Below are 5,281 nucleotides of genomic sequence, written 5' to 3'. Positions count from 1 at the left end.
ATCTCAGACTAGTTAATGAGTTAGTCATCTGATATTCTCATTGGGACTCTTATGGTGTAGTTGTAATATCCCTGTCTCTGGGCCAGGAGACCAAGGTTCAAGTCCTACCTGCTCCAGAAGTGTGTATTAACATCTCTGAACAGGTTGATTTGAAAATGTCGCCAATATGGTCAGTGGTCAGGGACAGGAGGGTGTGACTGTGAGTGAGACAGGTCAGGAAATGGAGAATAAAAGCAAAGTTGCTGGAAAAGCTAGCAGGTTTGGCAGCATCTGTGAAGAAAAAATCAGAATTAACATTTTGGGTCCAGTGACCCTTCCTGTTCTCCTGGTCACTGGACCCGAAATGTTAACTCTGTTTTTTACTTTGAAGGTCAACATGCAGGTGCAGCAAACTATTAAGAAGGCTAATGGAAGGTTAGCCTTAATAGCAAGAAGGTTTGGGTACAGGATTAGTGAAGTCTTGCTTTAATTGTATAGGAGCTTAGTTAGACTGCACCTGGAGTACTGTGCAGTTTTGGTCTCCTTTTCCCTGGAAAGATATTATTGCCATAGAAGGAGTGCAATGAAGGTTCACCAGACCTGTTTCTGGGATGGCAGGACTGTCCAACAAGGAGAGATTTGGAAAACTGGGTCTGTATTCTTTAGAATTGCAAATTATGCAAGGTGATCTCATTGAAATCTACAAAACACTTAAAAGAGTCTATAGGCGTGAAGCTGGAAAAGCACAGCAGGTCAGACATCATCAGAGGAGCAGGAAGGTCAACGTTTTGAGCCAAAGCCCTTCATCCTGACAAAGGGTTTCAGCCTGAAACATTGACTTTCCTGCTCCTTGGATGCTGTTTGACCTGCTGTGCTTTTCCAGCCTCACACCTATAGACTCTGCTTCCAGCATCTGCAGTCCTTATTGTCTCTAAAACACTTAAAGAGTTAGACAGGGTAGATGCAGGTAAGATGTTTCCCCTGATTGGGGAATCTAGAACTAGGGGGAACAATTTAAAAATAAAAAAGATACCACTTAGGTTTGAGATGAGGAGATGTCTTTTGACTCAGAGCGTTGTGAATTTTTGGAATTCTCTACCCAGAGGGCTGTGGAGCTTTAGACTATGAGTATGTTTGTTTATTGTTTAGAGATTGATAGATTTCTGATTGTCAGTGGTGTACAGGGCATTGGTGATGGGGTGGATAAAAAGCATTGAAGTGTTTGAACAGCAACAATCATATTGAATGGCAGGATAGACTCAATGGGCTGAATGGCCTACTCTTGTTCCTTTGTTTATATGAAATGGCAAGGCAATAGATCAAGGTAGCAATAAAGATGATGATAGTCAGAGTATGACAGGAGATCAGAGATTGCAAAATTAAGAATAGTCAAGGTCTTTTTCCCTAGGGTAGTGGACTCCAAAACTAGATGGACTTAATGTAAGTTTGAGAGGGGATAGACTTAAAAGGGGCAACCCATTCATGCAGAGGGTGGTGCGTGTATGGAATGAGATGCCAGAGGCTGGTACAATTACAACATTTAAAAGGCATCTGGATGGGTATATGATTGGGAAGGTTTTAGAGGGATATAGGCCAAATACTGGCAAATGGGACTAGATTTATCTTGGATATCTGGTCGGCACGGACAAGTTGGGCTGAAGGCTCTGTTTCCGTGCTGTATATCTCTGTGACTCTAACGTACCAGCAGATAGGGACAGTGTTTACAAAACTAGTTTTTAACAAAATGAATTGAAGGCCCTTTATCTGAATGCCTGCAACATTTATAATAAAACAGTTGAATTGTAGGCTCAAGTAGCAATTCATGTGTATGACCTGATTGGCATACAAGGAAGCCAAATTTGGGACCTGAATATCCAAGAGTACGTGGCATTCGGGGATGACAGGAAGCTGGGAAAAGGTGGCCCTGTTCATCGAAGAATGCATTAGCATTGTATTGAGAAATGACCTTGTTCTATACTTCAAAATGTAGAATATTTTTGGGTGGAACTAAGAAACAGCAATGAGCTGAAAATAATCCACTTATAGACTCGTTAAATCTAATTAGTACTACTGTGATGGAGCACAAATTCTTGGAATATAATGTGAGATGGTTTTCTAGGGCAGTACATTGAAGAAACAATTCGGGAATGGTTCCTTTAGATCTAGTGTTGTGCAGTAAAAAGGAGCTAATTGATAATCTTGTTGTAAAGATGTAATTAGGAAAAAGTGACCATAATATGCTTATATTTTACATTATATTTGAAAGTGATAGAGGCCGAAATGGAGCCATAGTTATCTACAGTAAATATTAATTATTTGGATGTAAAAGTGAATGTACTATAGCCAAGTTTATGGATGACACAAAAATAGTTGGGAAGGCACTTGGTGAAGTTGACACAAAGAGTGTGCAGAGGAATATAGGCAGGTTTAAGTGAGTTGGCAAAAACTTGGCAGATGGAATATAAAGCAAGGAAAGTGAGAGGTTGTGAGCTTTGGCAGGAAGAATTAGAGGAGCTGAATATTATTTAAATGGAGAAAGACTGCGGAAAGCTACAGAACAGAAGGATTTGGGGGTCTCATCCATGAAACACAAAAAGCTCGTCGTGTAATATTTCCAAGTTTGCAGATGACACAAGACTAGGTGGGATAGTGAGCTGTGAGGATGATGCAAGGCAATTTAGAAATACTGAGAGGGCAAAACTTTGGCAAGTTGAAGCACAAAGGGGAGAAACGTAAGATCCATTTTGATTTGAAAAGCAGGTAAATGCAAACAGATTAGGAAGTGCCAAACTTCTCGGGGAATCAGGAATCAGGAGTTGCTGAAAGTTAATATTCAGTACAGCAAACAGCTTAAGAAGGCATATAGTATGGTGGCTTTTATTGCAAGAGTGATATGATTGACCATCAGCAATGGATTCATGGTCATCATTAGTCTTTTAATTCCAGATTTTTTTTATTGAATTCAAATTCCACTATCTGCCATGGCAGCATTTGAACCCAGGTCCCTGGGACATTATCTGGGTCGCTGGATTAGTAGTCCAGTGATAATACCACGAGGCCGTCATCTCCTGAAGGAGGAGTGGTGGGGGGGTGGGGGGGTCACTCCCTTGTGCAAAATTGGCTGTTTCTACATTTCCTACATTACAAACAAAAATAACCATCACCATTTTCGGAGAATGAGGAGGACAGTTTTCTTTGAGAATTGTATGACTTTCAAACTCTGCCTCAGAAGGTGGTAAAGGAGAAGGAAATGAATGTTTCTAACGTGGGGCTGGATAGATTCTAGTTGAGCAGGGGGTAGGGGTGCCATTGACTGTTGGAGGTAGACGGGAAATTGAAACACAATCAGATCAACCATGATCTAATTGAATGGCAATCTACATGATCCTGACAGCCTGTTTCAAGGTCCCCACTTTGGCCGCCCCTCCAACTGATCCTGACTGACAGTCTCAAGCCTCTCACCCCACCCGCTCCTCTCAGTGACACTGTCACAGGGTCCCCCACCTGCTCCTCTCAGTGACACTGTCACAGGGTCCCCACCCACTCCTCTCAGTGACACTGTCACAGGGTCTCCACCCGCTCCTCTCAGTGACACTGTCACATAAAGAATATTGGAAAGATGGTGAGGAAGCTACCATGGAAAGTTCCTGAATCAAGCCCCCTCCTACCCACAGTTAACCTGCACACACCGTAGATGAACACAGTTTCATTGGGTTTGCAAAGATAATGCATAAATAAACTGAAGAGATGTTATAGGAAAGTATTTGTTCATGAGATAGCTCTTAAGACTATCCATCCCCAATATCCTCCATGGAACAGATAACCTTGAAATTGTTGTTGGTGCTATTGTTGGATAAACACTAAGTGTGTTTGTAAAATGTTCCTTTATCCATTCTATGTGCAGCCACTCACTCATTTAAAATAAATGAATAAATTAGAATAAATAGATCTGGTTAATGCAATGGAAAGAGAAATGATGTTCTAAGTTCCTGAGATAATCCATGCCAGTCCTGAATGATAACTCCCATTGGGCTTTCGGTTGGCCAGTGTTAAGGTGAATTGGAAAAGAAGTCTGGGCCATTATAGCTCTCATGTCTCACATTAACATGCCTGCGGTCTATTTCCCACCCAGAGCTGGCAAAAACCCACTCTCCACGAGGATAGATTTCTGCAATTGCCTCACTGAAAGCTTGTGACGGGTGGGAGGTAACGGAGACTTAGCTTTCCTCATGGGATTTGGAGACAAGGGACAGCGAGAATAATATTCCAACCGCTTTCTAGGGTCGAGTAGCCGCAGCGCGGTGTTCAGCTGAAGCTGTTTCCTTGCTCAGGCGCAAGTTAAAATTACAGCCGGGATCCAACAATGTCATTAAGGCGTCACATACAGAATGTACAGAAGGATTTCTGATGAAGGGTCTAGGCCCGAAACATCAGCCTTTCTGCTCCTACGATGCTGCATGGCGTGCTGTGTTCATCCAGCTCTGCACCTTGTTGTCTCAGAAGGATCTCTTGTTGCTTGTTCAGGTTAGAATTCCTGTCACCTCCAGGGCATGTTGTAACCCTTCCTTGTTTCTACATGGTGGGTAGATTAAAATCGCCCTCTAGTGTCAGCTTGGCTCAGGTAGAGGCACTCTCTCAGCTTCAGCTCTGAATAGATGGCTGTGGGATATCAATACAGGTGAATGGGGTGATTGAGTCAAACCATAAAATACATGGCAGTGAAGAACAGAAAGTTTCTAAAATGGTCAACCTTTACTTTTCATGAGTTCGATCAGGAGTTTGCTAAGACACTATCACAGCCATGTCTCGTTTTCTCACCTCCATCTCTAGCTCTGACTCATTCTGTTCTGAAGAAATACAGAAACATAGAAAACAGCTCCAGGAGTAGCCCATTCGGCCCTTTGAGCCTGCACCACCATTCAATATGATGATGGTTGATCATGCAATTTCCGTATCCCACTCGGTCTTTCTCTCCATACCCCTTGATCCCTTAAACTGCAAGGGCCATGTCCAGCTCCCTCTTGAATATATCTAATGAACTGGCCCCAACAGCTTCCTGTGGTCGCGAATGCCACAGGTTCTCAGCTCTCTGAGTGAAGAAATTCTGGACCTGAAACTTTAACTCCGCTTTCTCTCCACAGATGCAGCCAGATCTGCTGAGTTTCTCCAGCAATTTCTGTTTTCGCTTCTGATTCATTCTGCATGGATTCCAACTTAAATTCCATGCTTCCTGTTTCCAGGATAACCCATAATCCAAGGTTGCTGAAGTCACTGTCCTTGTCACTTTGAGATCCATCCTCTC

The sequence above is a fragment of the Rhincodon typus genome, chromosome 28 (genome assembly GCF_021869965.1).
Source record: "Rhincodon typus isolate 14 chromosome 28, sRhiTyp1.1, whole genome shotgun sequence".
Taxonomy (NCBI): domain Eukaryota; kingdom Metazoa; phylum Chordata; class Chondrichthyes; order Orectolobiformes; family Rhincodontidae; genus Rhincodon; species Rhincodon typus.
Note: the sequence above shows the minus strand (reverse complement) of the source record.